Source organism: Pongo abelii, chromosome 21, assembly GCF_028885655.2.
Source record: "Pongo abelii isolate AG06213 chromosome 21, NHGRI_mPonAbe1-v2.0_pri, whole genome shotgun sequence".
Taxonomy (NCBI): domain Eukaryota; kingdom Metazoa; phylum Chordata; class Mammalia; order Primates; family Hominidae; genus Pongo; species Pongo abelii.
The window spans coordinates 12,523,984-12,547,438 of NC_072006.2; the positions used below are offsets into that span (position 1 = coordinate 12,523,984).

The 23,455-nt window shown below is 46.8% G+C and overlaps 1 long non-coding RNA gene across 1 annotated transcript in view; it reads right to left on the bottom strand.

The window, feature by feature from the left end:
* Window positions 1-18,288, bottom strand: part of LOC112130335 (uncharacterized) — a 55,602-nt gene extending 37,314 nt beyond the window's left edge. The window contains exon 1 of the long non-coding RNA XR_010138739.1: window positions 18,063-18,288. This is a non-coding gene — a long non-coding RNA (uncharacterized LOC112130335). The remainder of the gene's footprint in view (window positions 1-18,062) is intronic.
* Between the last annotated feature and the right edge of the window lie 5,167 nt (window positions 18,289-23,455).

Consider the following 23,455-nt stretch of genomic DNA (forward strand, 5'->3'; position numbering starts at 1 on the left):
TACCATCAGGTGCTGCATACACTATGGTGGTCCCATAAGATGACCATGGAGCTGAAAAATTCCTGCCAAGGAAGTAGAGGCTGAAGTCAGCCATGTTTGCATCCCTGCACTCCAGCCTGAGCAACAGGGCGAGATCCTGTCTCAAAAAAAAAAAAAAAAAAAAAAATTCCTGTTGCCTGGTGACATCATAGCTGTCATCATGTTGTACAATGCATTACTTGTGTGTTTGTGGGGATGCTGGTGTAAACAATCCTACTGCACTGCCAGTCATATAAAAGTCTAGCACATATAAACACTGTATGTGCAGTGCATGATACTTGATAATGATTAATAAACTACTGTGTTACTGGTTTATCTATTTGCTATAATTTTAATCATTATTTTAGAGCATATACCTTCTACTAATTAAAAAAAAAAAAGTGAATTGTAAAACAGCCTCAGGCAGGTCCTTTGGGAGGTGTTCCAGAAGAAGGAAGGGATTGTTATCCTAGGAGATGACAGCTCCATGCATGTTACTGCGCCGGAAGCCCTTCCAGTGGGACAAGATGTGGAGGTGGAAGACAGTGATACTGACAACCCTGACCCTAGACCTAGCTAGGCTAATGTGTGCGTTTTTGTCTTTGTTTTTAACAAAAAAGTTCAAACAGTTAAAAAAATTAAAAACAGAAAAACTCATAGAATAAGGATGTAAAGAAAGTACTTTTGTACAGCTGTAGGAATCTGCTTGTGTTTTAAGGTAAGGGTTATTACTAAAGAGTCAAAAAGTTAAAACAAATGAAAAAGTTTATAAAATGAAAAAGTTACAGTAAGCTAAAGTTAACTTGTTATTGACAAAAAAAAACATATTTTCTAAATTAGCCTCAGTGTACAGTGTTTCTGAAGTCTACAGTAGTGTACAGTAATGTCCGAGGCCTTCACATTCACTCACCACTCACTCACTGACTCACCCAGAGCAACTTCCAGTCCTGTAAGCTCCATTCATGGTAAGTGCTCCATAGAAGTGGACACTTTTTATCTTTTATACCATATTCTCACCGTACCTATAAAAACACTTACATTGTATTACAACTGCTTGCAGTATTCAGGACAAAGACATACTGGGCAAGTTTGTAACCTAGGAGCAACAGACTACACCACAGCCTAGGTGTGTAGCAGGCTGTACAATCTAGGTTTGTGTAAGTCACTCTGTGATGTTCACACAACAAGGAAATTGCCTAATAATGCATTTCCCAGAACATATCCCCCCATTAAAGGGACACATGACTGTACCTGCCAAGGAAACATTTAAGGAGCATCCACTTCAAAATTTATATCAGTGTAGAAAAGAATGATTATTCAAAAGATCCCAATTCAGCGAGGTGCAGTGGCTCACACCTGTAATCCCAGCACTTTAGGAGGCTGAGGCAGGCGAATCTCTTGAGGCCAAGAATTCAAGACCAGCCTGACCAACATGGTGAAATCCCATCTGTACTAAAAATACAAAAATTAGCCGGATGTGGTGGCGCATGCCTGTAATCTCAGCTACTTGGGAGGGTGAGGCAGGAGAATCGCTTGAACCCGGGAGGTGGAGGTCACAGTGAGCTGAGATTGCACCACTGCACTCCAGCCTGGGCAACAGAGTGAGACTCCGTCTCAAAACCAACAAACAAACAAATAAAAGATCCCAATTGAATGGGACAACCAAGTGGTCATCTGGGAAAAATTAAAGCTGAATCCCTACCTTATTCCTCACACCAAAATAAATTCCAGATGGATCAGAAATTTAATCCCTAAAACTAAAACCATAAAAGCATTAAAAATAGAATACTTTTAAAAAAATAACCTCAGAGTGAGAAAGATCTTTCTTAACATAACACAAAATCTGGAACACATTTTAAAAAATAATACTAAATTTGATTATATAAAAAAATGTAATTCAAATGTCAAATAAAAGTCGAAACACAACCAACAAAGCAAAAAAAGTGTTTACAACACATGCAGTTGGCAAAGGCTAGTTTCCTTAATATATAAAGCACTTTTAGAATCAATAAGAAAAATAACAACAACAACCCAATAGGAAAGAAATGGCAAAGGATAGAGCAAAGCTCATAGAAATGGACCCACAACTGACTTTTTTTTTCTTTTTTTTGAGACCAAGTCTCACTCTGTTGCCCAGGCTGGAGTGCAATGGCGCAATCTTGGCTCACTGCAACCTCCACCTCCTGGGCTCACGCAATTCTCCTGCCTCAGCCTCCAGAGTAGCTGGGATTAGAGGTGCATGCCACCACACCCAGCTAATTTTTGTATTTTAGTAGAGACAGGTTTCGTCATGTTGGCCAGGCGGGTCTCGAACTCTTGACCTCAGGTGATCTGCCCACCTGGGCCTCTCAAAGTGCTGGGATTACAGGAGTGAGCCACCTTGCCCAGCCCCACAACTGACTTTGAAACGTAGGAGAAGATGCTTGACCACACTAGTATTAAAAGCAAAAATTATAATTATGATTGTATACCAATTGCTTTTAGCTAACAGACTGGCAAAAAGTTTCATAGCACCGTGTGTTGATGAGAGTATAGGGAGACAGACATTCTCAAATATTATTACCGGGAGTAAAAAATCAGTACTATTACTCTAGAGGGCATTTTGACAATATTTATAAAAATTTAAAATGAACATATCTTTTGGCTAAGCAATCCCACTTCTGGGATTTATCCTACAGACACATGGGCGCACATGCCAAACAATCTAGTGACAAAGCTTTCTGAGATAGCAACATTGGAAGCAACCCAAGTGCTTGGCAATAGGAAATTGGTTAAATAAATGTACCATCCTGCAAGGGAATACTAGCAACCATTTTTTTAAATGAAGCAGTACTTTATGTGCTGATATGAAATTATCTTCAAAACATATTAACATATATATATGCTCTTGCTTGCATAAAATATCTCTGGAAAATGCACAGGGCACTGGTTGCCTCTGCAGGGGGGAAATGGAGGCAGGGAAAGAGGCCACTTATGTTCATGTTTGATTGCATTAACATGCACATGTATTACCTATTTTTAAAAATAACATTTCTATAGTTATTACACTTGGGTAGGTCGGCCGTGGCTTCCCTAAGGATAAGGTTAGTCCCTCAATTCAGGAGCCAAATGCCAAAAGGACTCCAACAGTGATTCAGGTTTGGAAACAGCCTGCGGGAATCTGTGCTGACCCATCGGAGGACCCAGTGGAACATGGCAGCTCCAAGGCAGAGCCAGCCTGAAACGCTATGAAGGTGCTTTAGGCCAACCAGATGGTCAGAGCGAGCTGGGGTGGGGGTGGGGGTGGGGGACACCCTGAGCCAAGGAGCCAGTGACTTCCAAGAGAAGAGTGAGGAGAAAATTCAAGGCTTTCCTCATGAAAGGAGGCAGAGCCAGGACAACATTCAAGGAGGCCAGGGGGATGCTGAGGGGGCCTGGCTGGGGGACCTGGCAGGAGCATGGAGAGCCCCTTCCCAGACAAAGACCTGGGCCCAGTCCCTGAGAAGCACTGAGGCACCCACCAGGCTGGAAGCAGAGCCCTTCCCGCCCCCACTCCGGCCACATCCACAGTTTGCTGGCATTTGCTGGCCTCCACCTCAGGCCCAGCTGAGTCAAGGAATTCCAAGGAACAGCCACCTCTTCCCACGCCCACCAAGCCGATCTTCCATGGTTTCATGGGACGTTTGGTTACACTGAGCTCAGAAATCTGCGCTCTGTAAACTCACCGGTTTCTCCATGACTGGGGTTTCCCTTTGTGCCTCAGTGTTCCTTTAGGAAATGTTCAACCTTTTTTTGGCCTAGTTAAGGAGAAAGGAATTTTTCCAGACTCAGTCAAAGATGTTGGCTCAGCTTGATTGGGAGGGAAGGGTGATTTTAATAAGGCTGGGGGTGGTGGTGGGGACAATGTGTGACCCCCCCCAGGAAGTGGGACCGCACACGGCACTGGGGTGGGCAGTTCTGGCTCCTCCTGACCTGGCCGTCCCTCCCCAGTGCCATGAGTTTTGAGCCTGGTTGCCTTGGTGATCCGTTTTCAGTCCTTGTTCACCTCCTAACCATCTCATGTTCTCTCGAGCCTCCTTCCATCCCCAGCACAGTCCATACGCAATGTAAGTGCTCAAAAGTCAGCCTGTAGCACTGAGTTGAGGGGCCGTCAGCCCGGGTGAGCCCTGGTGTCTTATCACGGTTTCCCCATGGCTGTCTCCACCCCTCTTCCAGAAAAGCTATTGAGAAATAAAACTCTTTGACATCACCTCTAGCTAAAGTTGCTGAAAACAGCTCAGAGGAGTGAATTCCACAGAGCCCTATGCCCCGCCTAGATTCCTGGGGCTTCTTGTCTCATGGAGGCTGCAGAGCCGGCGTCCAGACCCCTCATCCTGGACCGCTACCCGGCATCGGCCTCCTCCACGTAGTCTTCTTGCTCCCACTGCACTCTGACTTTCTGCCAAACCATTTCCCTCCTGGCTTCAAACTTTTGTCGGGAAAGAGATGAAATCAGCATTTGGAGAGCTGGAAAGGGAAAAACAGCTGCTTTTCACAAAATAGGCTAGGGCGGGGGAAGGGGAGCAGCACAGCTGGATCTTGGTGGGAAAGCCAGAGTCTGGTGGGAACGTACAGCTCACAGCAGGAGAGACAAACACACACACCTAGAGGGGCCCAGCGGCAGCAGCTCAGGGGCTTGCTTGCCAATGGCACCTTGTGCCGTATTCTTCAGATACAGCCACATCTCGTATCCACATTAACTATCCTAGGGCTGTAGAGATTTTCTCCATTTTAGAGAGGTAGACACAAAAAATAAAAAAAGATTTCTCTTTCCCTTTAGTTCTCCTATAAGAATAATTATAGTGCATGTGCTTGGGACACAATAGAGAGTGGTGGGGCCTGTGGCATCAAGGCCACCAGGTAAAATTGTTCAGGTTGGGCGGACTCTGTGGCATCTTGCAACTGTAGCCATGTGGCTATGTGGGCCTCTGTTAACAACTATGATTTTTCCAGAGGAGCCAGGGATCTGGATTTTTATGTAAAAATTACCTGAGATTTAAACATTGGCAGCTAATTCAGAAGCTTTACGGTATTGAGCAGTCAGTAGTACATCGTGGGCCAAGCAAAACATGTCTGTGGGTAGAGTTGGGGCTGAGGGCTGGAGTTTGAGTCCTACTTTATGGGTGAGAACTGACACATGTACCCCAGCCAGGAGCAGGCAGCAGGCATTGTTGGCACTGTACCCATCCCCCAAATCCCTTCCTCCCTTTTTTGTTTCCATGACCCCTCCAGCTCCAAAGGGCTTTCGCTTCCTGCAGTATGCACCTGACTTACCTCATGGTATAACCTGTTTCTCACCATTCCACTTTTCACCGGCCTTCCTCAATGATAACTCTAACATAACAGTTGTTTTTTGTTTGGTTGGTTTTTTTGTTTGTTTGTTTGTTTGTTTTGAGACAGTCTCACTGTCACCCAGGCTGGAGTGCAGTGGTACGATCTCAGCTTGCTGCAACCTCCACCTCCCCGGTTCAAGCAATTCTCCTGCCTCAGCCTCCCGAGTAACTGGGACTAAGGCGCCCACCACTACACCCAGCTAATTTTTTGTATTTTTAGTGGAAATGGGGTTTTGCCATGTTGGCCAGGCTAGTCTTGAACTCCTGACCTCAAGTGATTCGCCCGCCTTGGCCTCCCAAAGTGCTGAGATTACAGGTGTGAGCCACTGTGCCCAGCCTAACATAATATTTTAAAATATCAGTGGCTTATCAGGTATGATGCTAGGTGCTTGACATAAATATGTGTTTAAAATCAACACATCTAAAGGAGATCACATTAATGCTTCATTTACTAAATGTCTAATGGTTTTTGAGTTGTAAGGCAAGGTTTCAAAAGCCTAATAAATTTATATATACATATAAAGTTAACATATCCACATCCTTATGATGCAGGTAATGGGATTATTCACTTTTTTTTTTTTTTTTTTTTCAGACGGAGTCTGGCACTGTCACCCAGGCTGGAGGGCAATGGCGCGATCTCAGCTCACTGCAATCTCCGCCTCCCAGGTTCAAGCGATTCTCCTGCCTCAGCCTCCTGAATAGCTGGGATTATAGGTGCCCGTCACCATACCCGGCTAATTTTTTGTATTTTCAGTAGAGACTAGGTTTCACTATGTTGACCATGCTGGTCTTAAACTCCTGATCTCGTGATCCACCTGCCTCAGCCTCCCAAAGTGCTGGGATTACAGGTGTGAGCCACCGCGCCCGGCCTATTCACATTTTATGTATAAGGAAAGTGAGGCCCAAAGATATCTGACCACAGCTTATAAGCAGCATTTCCTGGGGGTCTTCTTCAGAGGGCTCCCTTCACCTTGCTTGGAGGGACAGAGAGCCCAAGGTGCCTAGAAATTTGCATTCTCCTCCCACACCTGCAATCCTTGTCCAATGACTAATGGGCACAAGAATTTGAAAGTCCAGCTCCCTTGCCTTGGGTTAAGATAACTGAAGTGTCCCCTGCATTCAGAGCTGCCCCTCAGGATCAGGCTGAAAAGCCGTCATCTGTAGGACGTCGCCTGTGGTCACCCCTGGCTTGGCTTCCTCTCTACCCCAACCTGCTTCCTTCAGCCCCTTCCCAGTTTGCCCTGGGAGCACTTCCTTAATAAATCACAGGCACACAAGTCCTTGTCCCAGATCTGTTCTGGAAGAATACACACTTAGGCACAGCTAAGGCTAGTGGGCAACTCCTCTTACAGGAGAGAAAGAATCGCCCTGCCAGGGGCTGGTACAATTGTTTGAGAGCCTCGGAGGACATAAGCTATAAAAGGACATTGCTTTCTCTGAGAACCAAGTAGCATGCTGGGGCCCCTCCTGCAGCCTCTCGGCCCCTCCTGCAGCCTCTCTGCCCTCCCATCCCACCCCTTCCTCCACACATCACCCCTCCATATAAATGTCTGGTTGCTGCCAAGCATCCGTCCACCCCTCCCGCTGCCCTAGCAACCACGAAGATGGTGTGTGTCTGACCCTGCCTCAGCTCCAGAGTCCTGACTGGAGTAAGTCCTAGCTACCTTGTCATAGTGGTTGGTACAAATAACCCAGACTGAAATCACTTCGCATATGAGATTCCCATGGAACACCACAGGGAGTGGCCCAGAGGCTGGGAACACAAATTCAATCTCGAGGGTGTACAGGCTTGGAACATGGGGAAAGCCAGCAGAAAATCAAGTGGATCTACAGAAATGGGCAGACAAGAAAAGTGAAAGGAAAGGACACCAGAGCCTAAACCTTGCTTCTGTTGCTTGCCAACAAAAGCATTGTGACAATTCCCAGGACTCCCAGAGACTTGTTGTGTGTTTTGGAAATTCACAGAGCACCTAAGACTGAGCAGAAATACAGAGGAGGTAGACACTGGTCCGGTGTGGCTGGTAGATGCTGATGGTGGGAAGCACAGGATCTGCCCAGGGTGTTGGGTGCTTCTGCAGAAGGGCCAGCCCTGCCACGAACATGAAAACCCCTTTCCTGATCCCTGCAGCTCCAGCCAGTCACTAAATGACAGCCATGTGACTACTTTGCGTGATGGGCTCACCAAGTGCATCTGATACAGCTTGTGAATTCAAGGACCTTGCAATCTAGTTAGAGGGACCACATTGGCTTCATAGGGTGGGGGTAAGGGCATGGTTTGGGGATCAGATGGACTTGGGTCTGGGTAGCACCAAATCTCTGCGGGCCTCAAGTTCCTTATACATAAATGAGAGATAATACCATTATCTACACCATAAGGATGTGTTGACTTTTGAAAAATATACTTTTATAATTAATCAGGCTTTGAAACCTTGACTCGCATATAATTCAAAATCATTAGACATTTTGTAAATGAAGCATTCATTTAATCTTCCTTAGATGTGCTGACTTTTAAACAATATTTATGTCAAGTACCCAGCATCATGCCTGATGAGCAATTAATATTTTAAAATATTGACTATTATATTAGAGTTATCATTAATGAAGGCAGGTGAAAAGTGAAATGGTATGAAATAGCTTATGGTATGCCCTAAGTGAGAGACACAGACAAGGGGGGAGGTCTTTCTAGGAAAGCTTAGGAAGAGACAGGCTTGTGCCTCCTTTAAAAGAGGGGGTGAGGGGGAACTAATGCTGTTACAAGGGTCTCCACCTCTGATCAGAGAAGTGCTGGAGCCACATGAGGAAAGAGGGTTTGCATGGGCAGGATTCCATTACCAATTTGAGCTTCAATCCCAACATGGCTTTCATTCCAAGGTCTTTATCCAGAAGTCTGATTTGAGGGATAAGAATCAGGGAAATGTCTTGGCTCCCACGTTAGTGTATGTGATGAAAAGAGACAGCAACTGGCATTTACTGGACCTCTACAATGTACCAGGCCCTGTGTAGGTGTTTTTATAAATAGTGTATCTGTCAGCTATTCCCACAATAAAGCCATGTAACAAAATTCACAGCATACAACATCTTCAGGTTACATGGAATTTGGCTGGCCTAAGCGGGGCTCAGCTGGGCCTGACTCCTGGCCATGGGGTGGGTTCAATTCTGCTTAGTATGTTTCTTATACTTCTGGAACCAGCAGCTACCTAAAAAATTATTTTCTACAATGATGGTAAAAAAGTGCAGGAGCCAGCTTAACAGCACAAGCCCACTCAAGCCTTCACTTACATCATGTCTGTCAACATCCTTGACCATAGCAAGTCACATGGCTAAGACCAAAGCTAAGGGACATTAAGTATACTCTGCCACCCGAGGCCATAGCAAGGGTGTGGACATCTAATATTAATGCTACTACAGGGAAGTGAAAATAGGAAATTATTATTGTACCTTCTACAGAAGCTGTTTTATTCTATCCTCTTCAACAACCCCAACAGGCAGCCATTATTAACCCGAATGTAGAGATTTAAAAAACTCAGGCTCGGAAAATGCCACAGTAATTTAGAATGTCTAAGCCACCAAACTAAGATTTGTGCCTTGTCTGCCTGGCTCCAAAAACTAGGGTCTTCTGTCATTCTGGGCAGCCTGTTAAATTGAGAATTTGCATTTTAAACCATCCATCTGTGGGCAACAGTGACCTATCATAAACCACAGTCAAAATCAGAGAGAAGGATTTGAGTACAAGTAGGTGATTTGGGAGGTGATCTCAGGAAGCACCATAGAGAAATGTGGAAGAGAAACAGGGAAGAGAAGCCAAGAAAGGGAGCTTTCTGGAGCCAGTTACTGCTGTGGGAGGATGGGCTACTGAGGACAGGGGTGACCAATAGAAGAGGGTCACATACTTCAGAGTTGTTACATCCAACAGGCGGGGAGCTGGGGTCCTTGTCCATCAACTTCCAGGAGCCATTGAGAAGCACCATTCTGGTTCACTGGGTCTCGATCTAAAACCACCTGGGAGTTTGTTGTTGTTGTTGTTGTTGTTGTTGTTGTTGTTGTTGAGACAGTGTCTCACTCTGTCGCCCAGGCTGGAGTGCAGTGGTGTGATCTCTGCTCACTACAACCTACCTCCGCCTCCTAGTTTCAAGCAATTCTCCTACCTCTGCCTCCGGAGTAGCTGGGATTACAGGCGTGTGCCACCACGCTCGGTTAAATTTTGTACTCTTAGTAGAGATGGGGGGTTCACCATGTTGGCCAGGCTGATCTCGAACTCCTGACCTTAAGTGATCCACTCGCCTCGGCCTCCCAAAGTTCTGGGATTATGAGTCACCGCGCCTGGCCTAGTTTATTTATTTATTTTTTCCATGGTGCCTGGGTCTCACCTCCAGTGATTTTGAGCTGATGAGCCTGTGTCAGCCTGAGCATGGGACTGGTGAAAACTCCCCCGGTGACCTGTTCGACATGGTAGTTTGGGAAGCTCTGGTCTAGCCAGTTCCTCAGATCCCTCTGAGCCTACAAGTTCGAGGCCTCTTTGAACAAGCTCAGCTGAGGATGGAAACCCTGAGAAAGTGGCCCGTGCAGCTGGAGATAAATCATTCATTGGCCGGGGCTGCAGCTGGTGGTGGCTTGAGAAATGAGCTTTTTGGCCTTAGCTCCACTGTTTGTGCTCCCATGACCATAAGGGAACTCAACGCACAGACTTTCTTTTCAGAAAGAAAAAAAAATGTCAAGCATATTTTCCAAGGTTTAATTTCCCTCCAATGTCCTGAAGAAACCTTTCGAAAAGCTTAGACTGCCTCAACCCCAGTCTCTAGTAATAACATCAAAGACTTTGAAATGGAGACCCAGTGTGACTTTGCTTAAGTAAATAAAACCCAGGGAAGGAGAGAAATTAAAAAGAACATGGGTTTAAGAGAAGTCAAATTTCCACCAAAAAGGTGGAAGAGGGAAGCTGGTTGGTGGAGTAGGATGGGAGGCAGATGCCGAATCCCAGGAGTTTAAAATTCAGGAAAAGAAGAGAAATGCGCTGTCTTTGCCAGATTTAGCAAATAAAAATATGGGATGCCTAGTTCAATTTGAATTTCAGATAAACAATGAATTTTTTTTTAGTGTGTGTCCTGTGCAATATTTGGGACATACTTATACTAAAAATATTATTCATTGCCCATCTGAAATTCAAATTGAACTGGGCATCCTGGATTTTATCTGGCAACCCTAAAACATACAAAAATTGGTCTCAACTGGTCAGGACACCCTTAACCAGGTGTCTCTGAGTTAAATTGGGTGCCTCTGTGCTAAATGAGATGTCTCTGGTCTTAACTGGGCATCCCTGGCCTTCTCCCGTTTGTAACTGGAGTGGAAATACCCATAAAGGAAGATAAGGAGATAAATGGATGGAAAGGAGAGGAGACAGAGAAAAAGGGAGTCTTCATGGGAAGGGCAGGGGCACCAGCATCCCTCTGCCTGCTTTCTCCCACCCCTCAGCTCTCAGCACAGCCGAGGGACCTGAGGTCAGAGTCCCTGTCCAGAGTGAGAATTCGCCTTTCCCTCTGTGAGCTGAGGATTTGGAGGAAGGTCTGCAGAAATCGGGAGGGCTGTCTGCCCCAGCCCTGGAGAAATGAGATGGGGCGCTGGAGGTTTAACCCCCACTCATGTACTTGGGGCCACCCCTTCCCCATGGCCTGCCCTTCTTTGCCCAATCCTTTCCTCCCTGTGCTGCCTCCATCCACCCTCTTCTCTTCTCCTCCCTCCTCATCTCTTACCCTCCAAATAAGGAAGCCAGAGGCAGTGGCGTGGTGAGGGAGGATGCCTGCAGGTCTGGTCCCCGCCCCCTGGCAGAATCCAGTTGCCAACGAGGCAGCTGGGGAGGGTTTGGAGGAGGGGCTGTGGGTGCTGGGTGGTGCTAGGGATCCTGGCTTGCTGACCGCACAGGGCCCCACTGCTGGCTCCAGAAGACTCAGTGTAGCTGTCTCAGGCCTGCCAAGGCGCCTGCATTGGAGCCACATCAAGGTGAGAAGAGGGCCTGGCCTGCAAGGCAACAAAGAACAGCTTCACTCCTTCACTGCCAGCAGCTCTGGGAGGTGGAAGATGACGTGGCCCAGTCATTCCACTCCCAGGAACTGACCCAAAGAAAATAATCCAGCCCAAGAAAGAGAGCTGTGCTCAGAAATATTCACAGCAACATAAGGGAAGTGGTTTCACAAACCTTGGCAAGTCAGCACCGTGGAATGTTCCTTTATTTCACCCGACATTTAAGTGACCACTTGGTGACAGGCATCCTGCCAGCTACTGGGTACACAAAGGAGGGTATAAGCCGATCCCTTTTCTCTGGGGTTCACAAGCAAAATGAGGGAGGTTGAGAACGCAGCCTCCAGAGCCAGGTAGCAAAGGGTCTGTACACCTGTCTCTCCCCTCATCTGTAAAGTGGTGACACCCCATAGGAAGTGGTGAGGGCAAGTGGGGTGACACGCATCACACACACAGCACAGTGCCTGACATGCAGTGAGTGCTCAGCAGTTACCAGCTACCCTCATCGCTCCTCCTCCTCCTGCAGGGATGTGACAGGCATGGTGACGGAAGGATGTGTGAGCCGTTAAGAGTTGACAGAAGAGGATGTGTAGGCACCACCACTGAAGTATGCGCAAATGCTGAGAGCACAAGGAATGATGGGGTTTAATTCTACTGGAGATGTCACCAAAGGTCACCATAGGCCTTAACTCAGCTGGGTCTTGAAGGATGTATAGAAGTTTGCTGGATGGCCAAGAAATGAAAAGACATGCTAGGTAGAAGCAAACCTGTGGGCCCAGTGTGGGCAAATTCAACTCGACCAGGCTCAGCTCTCCATCATGGTCCCCAGCCTTTTGGTGATGATCTCAATCTACTCAAGATGTTTTCAGGCCAACATTGAAAGGGAAGGTTCTGGGTCTCTACCCTTTTCTTCCCATGATTCTTAGCCCCTGTGCAAATGTTCCCACCTTTCCCAGCAGTCTTTGCACTCTTCATATCAAGAGATATTAGAAAGACCAGGAGTGAGCCATTTCAATGTCCACTCACGCACAACCGGGTGAAAAGATCCCACGTTCTTGAAGGAAGGGTCTGTGGTAATAATATTGATTAATAACAGTCAACAAACACGACACCTTACTTTTTTTCTTTTCCTTTTTTTCTTTTTTGAGAACAGGGTCTCACTCTCTTGCCCAGGCTGGAGTGCAATTGCTCAATCACAGCTCACTGCAGCCTCCAACTTCTAGGCACAGCCATCTTCCCACCTCAGTCTTGGAAGTGGCTGGGATTACTGGGCTCTGCAGTAGGGCAGCCCTGGGTTTGAACCTAGATTCACTATTACTAGCTGGGTGACTTTGAGCAGGTCAAGCATGCACCACCACACCTGGCTAATTTTTTCTTTTCTTTCTTTTCTCTCTTTTTTTCTTTCTTTCTTTCTTTTTCTTTCTTTCCTTTCTTTCTCTTTCTTTCTTTTCTTTCTTTCTTTCTTTTTCTTTCTTTCTTTTCTTTCCTTCCTTCCTTCCTTCCTTTCTTCCTTCTCTCTCTCTCTTTCTCTCTTTCTTTCCTTCTTTCCTTCTTTCCTTCCTTCCTTCCTTCTTTCTTTCTTTCTTCCTTCCTTCCTTCCTTTCTTTCGAGATAGGATCTTGCTATGCTGCCCAGGCTGGTCTCTAACTCCTGTGCTCAAGCAGTCTTCCCACTTCATTCTCCCAAAGTGTTAGGATTACAGGCATGAGCCCTCACACCTGACTGTTTACTCTCTATTGAGTACTTTACAAACACCATCTCTGTGAATTAGGTATTCTCATCCCCTGAGCTTAGATAATGCAGCTGAGTTGACGCAGCCTGCTGAAGGTCACCCAGCTACTCATAGTGAATTTAGGTTCAAACCCAGGGCTGCCAGAGCCCATTCCCTTACACTGGGTCACGTTACTAAATATGCCAAAAGAGCCCAGGTGCAGTGGCTCACGCATGTAATCCCAGCACTTTGGGAGGCCAAGCCGGCTGGATTACGAGGTCATGAGATCAAAACCATCCTGGCCCACATGATGAAACCCCATCTGTACTAAAAATACAAAAAATTAGCCGGGCGTGGTGGCGGGCGCCTGTAGTCCCAGCTACTCAGGAGGCTGAGGCAGGAGAATGGCGTGAACCTGGGAGGCAGAGCTTGCAGTGAGCCAAGATCGTGCCACTGCACTCCAGCCTGGGTGACAGAGCGAGACTCCGTCTCAAAAACAAACAAACAAACAAACACAATACAAAAATTAGCTGGGTGTGGTGGCATGGGCCTGTAGTCCCAGCTACTTGGGAGGCTGAGGCAGAAGAATTGCTTGAATCCAGGAGGTGGAGATTGTAGTGAGCCAAAATCGCACCATTGCACTCCAGCCTGATGACACAGCAAGACTCCATCTCAAAAAAAAAAAAAAATGCTGAAGAGCTACGTCAGGGCTTTGATCAAGAGAGGGGAGAAGGCAGGGTTGAGCTCTTCGCTTGAGAGAAGGGGTTAGCTGGTGATGTTGTCATAAGCCCACGAGGGGCCACAGCTCTAGACCTGAGTGCTACACATTGACCCTCCTCTTGGAACCAGATACTGCCCTGCTTGTCATTTCTGTATGGATCAGGGTCCCAGCACAAAACCAAAACCATGCTAGATCTTCCAACCCAGGGAGTTTAATAGAGGGAACTTGTTTTGCAGCTTTGAATTGATGAACAGCCATATGAGGATGTCGAGGTCACCCAGAGGTTAGTAACAACAGGAAGCCACTGCTACCATCACTAGGGCTGGGACAGGAAAGGACAAAGGGACAAGGTGGGGTCATCAGAGTTGATGGTTCTGGGGCCTCTGGCAGGAGCTGGAGCCGCAGCAGACAGGCAGCCACTGCCTGACACACCCCCAAAAGCAGAGCGGGGAGACACACCCTGACCTCTCCCCACCTCTGCCCTCCAGGCTTGTACTCATTTGTCCAAGCCTATCTGAAGCCAGAGGGCAGGGGCCCTGGAAGGGACCCACTCCACACTGTAGAACAGAAAGCAGAAAGGAGAGAAAAGCGTCTGAGAGAAAACAGGAGGAGGCCAGGCACAATGTCTACCCCAACAACTGCCCTTCAAGGTCATTGTTTTTACCCCGTTGTAGAGATGAGGAAACTGAGGAAACACATATCCACACGTGCACCTACACATGTACACATCACATACACATATGTACACACACAACCATTATGCACATCATACACACAGGCTCACTGCTTCACTTTGAAGAGGTTAAATGACTGAACCAACCAAGATGAGGCAACTTTTAGGTTGGTGGAGACCTAATTTAAACCCGGGTCACTGTATCGGTTTTCACAGCTCAGGCCAAACTGGTCACCTCCAGGACTTTGTGAACCATGAAGAATCCAACAACAAAACAACAGCAACAACATAACGATGTAAGAGACCTTGACGTTCCAAGGGCTTAGCCCATGTGGGGCCAGGGGTCAAGGGCCCTCGGATGACGATGGTGCTCATGTTTCCCTCTCCTCCTCGGCTCCCTAAGTCCCAACTGAAGAAGAACATTCTATTAAGCCACAGCCAGCACTCTGGTTTTGGGGACTAAAGGCAATTTTTATTTCCTTCTTTGTGCTCTTCTCTATTTTCCAGAAGGTTTTGTTGTTGTCGTTTTGGGGGCGGGGTTTGTTTGCTTGTTTTGAGACAGGGTCTGGCTCTGTCGCCCAGGCTGGAGTGCAGTGATGAGATCTTGGCTCACTGTAACCTCCGCTTCCAGGGCTCAAACCATCCTCCCACTTCAGCCTCCTGAGTAGCTGGGACTACAGGTGCATGCCATCCCACTAGCTAATTTTGTATTTTTGTTTTGCCACGTTGCCCAGGCTGGTCTCGAACTTCTGGACTCAAGCAATCCTCCTGCCTTGGCCTCCCAAAGTGCTGGGATTACAGGTGTGAGCCACTGCACCTGGCCTATTTTCCAGTTTTTACAAGGAGCATGCACTGCTTTGTTACTGGGAAGGACAGATAATCTTTAGGCAATATTACACGGTAGCAGGCCCCAGATGAAGGCTTAACAGAAAGAAAGTTGGGGCAAAAGAATGGTGGCAGGAAAGAGGACTGGCCAATACAGATGGCATGTCACCGTCCTGCTCCCTCCTTTGCTGGAAGGGGACAAAACCAGGCACCATTCACCTGCCATGTTCTGGGCTATTCTTAACATACACTCACACATATGCACACAAACCTCAGGTGCACAGACACATGCACTGACACATATGACACATATAAATACACACACAAACACACACACACGCACTCACAAGAACACCTGCCCATTATGCACATGCATACACACACATATATTTGCTCACACATGTACACACATATAAACACACCTCTCATGCACATACACACTCACATATCCACATGTGCACCTACACATGTACACATCACATACATGTATGTACACACACAACTATTATGCACATCATACACACAGGCTCACTGCTTCACTTTGAAAATCAGATTTCCAAAACTTTCCAGGCACAACCGTCTCACAAGGGTGTCTCTGGCCTCCTCCTCTAAGCAGTTCCCAATAATGCCCTCCAGGAGCAGGGGTGCCTTCTGTCTGGGCCCCAGAACACGCATTGCAGGTGTCGTCTCAGGGTGGGCTCCAGAGAGCATTTCCCTCTGTAACCACAGGCTGGGAGGCCCTTGAGCACTGGGCAACCCGTCAGCACCCAGGAGCTCAGCACTCAGGAAGGCTTCTAGAAGCTCTCTTCAGAACCTCAGAAGCAGCTCCATACCCTAAGGAGAGGCAGCAGTTGGCAGAGTTCACATTTCTCTGGAGGAAGCCTATGAAGCCAGACCCACCTGGGCCCTCAGAAAGGCCCCTGGAGTCAGAATGCTTGGATCCAGTCCCTGCTCCTCTCTGAGCCTTGGTTTTCTCATCAGTAATGGAACAGACCTTTGAGCTCTCATCAAGGGCTTGTAGCTAATACTATAGACCGAGCCTCTCAACCTTCAAGGCAGCTGGAGAGGAGTTTAATTCCATGGATAACATGCACCCAAGGTCCTTAGCCATCAGTATTTATTGCTGGGGGTTCCACAGTCCCTACTGGTATAAATATATACGTAACTTGCTCCCCCCAGAGAGCCCAGATGGCTGGGAGGAGGAGGGGAACTGCACACACCTGTGCAGTCACCCCCACCACCCCCACAGGTTAGCCACAGCCCAGTGGTTTGGCAAAAACATCTGCCCCATGCTTCCTGGATAACACACTGAGCAGCAGGGGCCCAGGATGGGAGGGGCAGCTGGGAGCTGAGGGCCTCCAGGATGGTCTCGAACAGGAAGGGATGGCAGGTGCTGTGCCTGCAGGTGCAGGGACACGGTCACATGAATCAGGTAGGCAAGTCATGGGCCTGTGACTTTTGAGGACCAAGGAGGGGGACATGCTCAGGATGGGCTGAAATGTCCCTCTGTCACCTTCCAAAGGGGGTGCCTAGCAGAGATCCAACTTAGGGTTTTTGCTTCTTTAGAGAAAGACATTGTCAGCTACATCACAGAATGGTGGGAATAGGAAGTCAACTTGGAAAGACATGAATTGTCATTCCTTGGAAAAGGGGAATGAGCTTCCAATGGTCCAAGGAATCAGGAATGAGTCCACTGGGAAGCAGGGTAACTCTGGTGTCCCCAGACAGCCAGGTCTGCAGTGACGCCAGGAAGCCCTGCAATCATGCTGGGCTTTGACCTGCTGGGTGAGGCCCCTGCCCCGGGCTTCAGGCCCTGCCGAGCTCCATGCTGGCTCTTCTGGGCCACAGTCCTCCCCAGAGTAAGGAGTTGATGAGGCCAAGGGGACATGCCCAGCTAGATGATCACACACACCCCCTTCTAGAAGGTACCCCTCGTCCTGAGGGTGGCCAAGGGGCTGCTGTCTGCAAGAGAATGATGGAGTGTGGTTGGCCAGATGTGTGTGCCCAGGGCACCTCAGCATGAAGGGGACTGGGAGGTGGGAAGGGAAGGAGAGGGAAAAGGGAGGCCTCCTACCCAGGCTAAAATCCCTACCCAGTGATTTCTGCTTAGACTGGCCACCCTTGTGATAAAGGAGCCCAGGAAAGGTGACTGTGCTATGCTTAATAATACAGGCTCTGTAACTGGCAAGATCAGGAAAGGTGACTGTGCTATGCTTAATAATACAGGCTCTGTAACTGGTAAGATCAGGAAAGGTGACTGTGCTATGCTTAATAATACAGGCTCTGTAACTGGCAAGATCAGGAAAGACGATTGAGGGCAGGCAGCTGGCAGCCTTTCTGTGCTTCACTTTTCTACTAAATGCAGCAGAGGGGAGAGGGTAGCCCCACCTCAGAGAGTCCCTACCACAGAGCAGAACGCCTTAGCACCCAGGATCACTCCAGGAACTGAGGACTATATCCAGCACGCACACCTTAAGCTTGACCAGATGCAATTACTCAACCATCCACTCACATTTTCCTCAGCCGGCCACTGAGGTCAGAGCCAGCTAGACCGGACTTCCTGCTACTGCCCTGGAGATCCCTGTTGGCACTGGAGACTCCTGGACACAGAACGTGTTATGAGTCAGAAGCAAATGTGGAATTCTCTACTTCCTGCCGTCACCCACACATGGGGCGTATTCGCTACTGCTGTATAACAAATCATCCCAAGAATGTAGTAGTTAAAGATAACAATGGTTTACTTTTACTCACAAGTCTGTGGATGGTCTGAATGGTTCTTTGGATCTGGATTGGGCTCAGCTGGCCTCAAATGGGCCTCACCCCTGCATCTGGAGCGAGCTGCTGGCTCATCTGGGCACTAGCTGGTCCCGATGGTGTCAGCGGGAACGGCTCCTTCTGCTTTGCATTCTCACCTCCTCTGGGAGGCTGGCCCAGGCATGTTCACAGCACAGGTTGGACCGGTTTCCAAGGGAGCAATGGAAGTGTGCTGGGCCTCTTGAGGCCTGGACTTGGTTGCACCACATTCTATTGGCCAAGTCGCAAGACCAGCGTGGATTCAAGGGGTGGAGAAATAGACTCCATCTGTTGATGGGAGGAGCAGCAAAGGCACATCGTGAAGGGATATGATAGGGGAGGGAATAACTATGGCTATTTTTGCTTACAAACAACAGCCTACTACAGGAAGTGCGGCCATTGCCCTCCAGCACAGAGTCAGAATGCAAGCTGCCCTGGAAAAATTCCTATGAAAATTCTTTTGCAAACTTATGGCCATTTGGAGGTTACGTGGTGAGAACATTCAGATAGACGTAGATATCTGACCATGGTCGCTGCAGCACTCAGGGCCCCACTAGAAAAACAGAGCCCCAGCCAAATAGTTCAATAGTGAATTAATACTAGAAACTACAGCTTGACCTTTGAACAATGAGGAAGTTAGGGTCATCAACTCCTCGCGTAATTGAAAATCCACATATAACTTTTGACTCCCCAAAAAATTTAGTAATAGCCTACTGTTGACCGGAAGCCTTATTGATAACACAAACAGTTGATTAATGCATATTTTATATGCTATAAATATTATTACTGTATTCTTACAATAAAGTAAGCTAGAGAAAAGAAAATGTTATTAAGAAAATCATATGAAGGAAAAAATAAATTTAATACTCATTAAGTGGAAGTGGATCATCATAAAGGTCTTCATCCTCATTGTCTCCACGCTGAGTGGGCTGAGGAGGAGGAGGAAGGGGAGGGACTGGTCCTGCTGTCTCAGCGTGGCAGAGGTGGAAGAGGATGAGAAAGTGGAAGGGCCGGCGGGAGAGGCAGGCACACTCGGTGTAACTTACGGAAATATATCATCATTTCTGTCTGACTTTTTTCCTTTTTCATTTCTCTGAAAATGTTTCTGTACAGTACCAATTCTTCTTCCACCATTTGCTTTAATTTCAGTGCCCAAACCATAGAAGGGTCCATGTGGTAAAAGAAGTCAAAACTGACTTTTTTTTTTTTTGAGATGGAGTCCTGCTATCACCCAGGCTGGAGTGTAGTGGCACGACCTTGGCTCACTGCAACCTCCGCCTCCCAAGTTCAAGCAATTCTCCTGTCTCAGCCTCACAAGTAGGTAGGACTACAGGCACACATCATCTCGCCTGGCTAATTTTTGTACTTTTAGTAGAGATGGGGTTTCACCACACTGGTCAGGCTGGTCTTGAACTCCTGACCTCAGGTGATCCACCCGCCTCAGCCTCCCAAAGTGCTAGGATTACAGGTGTGAGCCACTGCGCCTGATCAACAGTCTTAAGTCATTGGAACCCTTCTGCCAGACTGTCTAATGTCAGTCTCTTTTCTCACACTGCCTCTTCTATGTTCTTTTTTTTCTAAGCCAGTCAAATTTAGCACTGGGGGTTGTATACCAACTTCAGTGACACTAACATTAATAAGTTCTGATAATCCACTACCGTGTCTTGTTTCTCATTGTCCGGCTCTGGTTCAGAAGCATTTATCTCTATTGAGTTGTCTTCTATTAATTCCTTTGTGTGGTGTCTGTTAGCTCTTGAATTTCTCCAAAATCCATATCTTGAAACCCTTCACTCCCCGACCTTGTTGCCATATTCACAATCTCTTTTCTTGATTGGCTCTGTCATAAATCCTGCGAAGTCATGCACGTCTAGACACAGTTTTCTCTAGGAGGAATTTCATGTTTCAGACTTGAAGGTTTTCACAGTTTTTTCTATAACAACAACGGCATCTTTGATGGTGTAATCCCACCAGACTTTCATGATATTTTCTCTATTGGAGTTCTCTCTCATAGCACTGACAATCCTTTCCATGGAATACTGTGTGTATTGAAACTTAAAGGTCCTTATGATCATGATCTAGAGGCTGAATTGGAGACATTGTGTTTAGGGGAAAGGAGACAACTTTGACACCTTCGCTGTTGAACTCATGGGGTTCTGGGTGGCGATGGGCATGGTCCAGGGTCAAGAGAATTTTAACAAGCAGTCCCCACCTCACAAGGTACTTTTTGACTTCAGGAACAAAGCATTGAAGGAACCAGTATAGAAAAAGAGCTCTCCTTATCCAGGCCTTCTTGCACAACCAAAAGACTGGCAACTGGTGCTTATCTTTTCCCTTCAAGGATCAGAGTTTAGCAGCTTTATAGATAAGAGCAATCCCAATCACAAACCTACTGCATTTGCACAAAACAATAGAGTTAGCCCATCCCTTCTTGCCTTAAATCCTGGTGCTCACTTCTCTTCCTTACTAATAGATGTTCTTTGTCCATTTTTTTTCCAGAATAGAGTACCTTCATCTGCATTTAAAAGCCTGTTCAGGTAGACATCCTTTCTCCTCAATGATTTTCTTAAATCATTTCTTTCTTTTTTTTTTTTTTTTTTGAGATGGAGTCTCGATCTGTCGCCTAGGCTAAAGTGCAATGGTGCTATCTCAGCTCACTGCAAGCTCCGCCTTCCGGGTTCAGCCATTCTCCTGCCTCAGCCTCCCAAGTAACTGGGACTACAGGCGCCTGCCACCGCGCCTGGCTAATTTTTTGTATTTTTAGTAGAGATGGGGTTTCACCGCGGTCTCGATCTCCTGACCTCGTGATCCGCCTGCCTCGGCCTCCCAAAGTGCTGGGATTACAGGCATGAGCCACCGCGCCCGGCCCTTAAATCATTTATTAATGGCATCTGGGAACTCGTCTGCTGCCTCTCGGTCAGCAGGAGCTGCTTCTCCTGTTATCTTGACATTTTTAAAGCCAAACCTCTTTCTAAAATTATCAAACCATCCTTTGCTATCATTAAATGCTCCAGCTTTAGATCCTCCACACCCTTTTGCTTTAAGTTGTCATAAAATGACTTTGCTTTTTCGTGAATCATATTAGAGTCTCTAGGTATGCAATCCTGCACCCACATGAAAGCTGCGTTTTCAATATGAAAGGAATTTTGCAAAAACAGGGCAAAGTTTTTGTGCCTGCTGGCCCAGCAATGGCTTCACGAATTTCCTTTTGTTTTTTACGACGGTTGTTAGGCTGGTTCATTTGTTTTTGAAATAGCAGGCAACCTCAGCTGCAGACCTCAACCTATGGTAAACATCAAGCAATTCAACTTTCTTGTAATGTCATGGCTTTCCTCTGCTTCTTGGGAGCACCTCCAGCACCACTAGTGGCACTTCATGTGGGTCCCATGGTGCGATTCAAGGTTTATGGTATTGCACTGAACACAAAGAAAAATACACAAGAACCAGAAGAGATCACTTTTCACTGCAATATGCAGTGTATCATTAGAGACAAACTGCTCACAGGGAGATTGATCAGCATCATATGGTGTTTAAGTGGATACTTGCAACAGGAGCTTGCCACAATAGCAACAAGAGGTGGCTATGAAATTATGACAGTAGTATGGTATCAGTACAGTTAATTCGATGCAGTTATGATTTAATACTGTATCTTCATTTGTTTCCATTTGTCTTGACTGAAAGTCACCATGTATGGTCTGTGTTCGTATGTGTAAGTTTTGATAAATTTTAACTTTTTAGAATAGATTTGTGTATATTTTATGGTAGTAAATGATAAAATAGACTCAAATCTACATATATTTTATGCATTCATGACATACCTAACTTTTCCTGAATTTTCTTGATATTTCTAGACCATGCTGCAAGCTTTTTTAAATTATCACAAATCTCCAAAAAATGTTTATTGAAAAAAATCCACATAGAAGTGAACCTGTGCAGTTCACAACCATGTTGTTCAAGGGTCACCTGTAGTTGCAAAGGTGATGGAAGAGCTGAAAACCTAAACAGGGGAGGGTAAAGTAACCCAGAAAGTAGAAACTGCTACTTCCCCAGGGCTAGAGGGACAAGGGAAGAGAGGGTATTATTAGGAGGCGAAGTTACGGAGGAGACTTGGCCACTGCTGGAGGCATCACCTGAAACAGAAAGGGCTGGAGAGAGAATTATCCTGGCTTCTCTCTTCCTACCAAGCTCAATCTCCTGCCACTGCTTCCCATTGACTGAACTTGTCAGGAAGTCAGGGTGCAGGGGAGCCTGGGAAATGTAGTCCACAGAGGTCAGGGCCATGCAACACAGCACAGCAGAGAAGGATGAGGGATGGATCTGAGGACAAACAGGAAAGTGACAGTCTCCACTGCCTGAGCTGTGTGATGGGGATGAGAAGGGCCCTGTGCCTACCTGAAGGCAGGAGATTACCTCAGCTGACAGCTTTGCATCTTTTCTGATTCTTACAGAAATGGAGCGCATGTGTGGCAAGGGAGAAGTCTTTGTCACCCTGCCCCCAACAGGAGGGGATTGTGGGAGAATGATCTTAGGTGGGGAGATGACCTGTGGTCTGGGGAACCAGGATGGCTGGGTTCTTGAGTGGCCCTGCCAGCCAGAGCTGGAGATCAATCCCCGCATTAGCAGGAGGAAACATCCAGCACTGTGGGGAAGTCACTACAGTAGCTGCCGTAGATGAAGCATCCACTGGTCCAGGAACTAACCTTCATGCTTTAGGTGGATTATTTCATATAATCCTTTTTTATTTTATTTATTTATTTATTTATTTATGTATTTGAGACGGAGTCTCGCTGTTTCTCCCACACTGGAGTGCAGTGGCACCATCTCGGCTCACTGCAAGCTCCTCCTCCCATGTTCATGCCATTCTCCTGCCTCAGCCTCCCGAGCAGCTGGGACTACAGGCGCCCGCCACCATGCCCAGCTAACTTTTTGTATTTTTAGTAGAGACGGGGTTTCACCATGTTAGCCAGGATGGTCTCGATCTCCTGACCTCGTGATCCACCCGCCTCGGCCTCCCAAAGTGCTGGGATTACAGGCGTGAGCCACCGTGCCTGGCCTCATGTAATTCTTTTAATAACCCTTTGAGATAAGCACCAAGGTGTTCCATAAAACCTAGAAAAAATTATAGCCAAAAAAAAAAAGATTGTTCCAGTACACATATAACTGAACAAAAAAGTCCTGAAACTGAAAAGTGAAAAATCCCAGAAGGTCTGAGTGTAGTGTGGCTGCTTGAGGCCAAATTAGACCTTCTGGTCAACATGATTTCCTGTAAGTGAATAGATAAAAATAAGCTTCTGTATATGTTCTATGTATTGAATCACACAGTATCACTATACATGTTTTTTCATTCAATATTT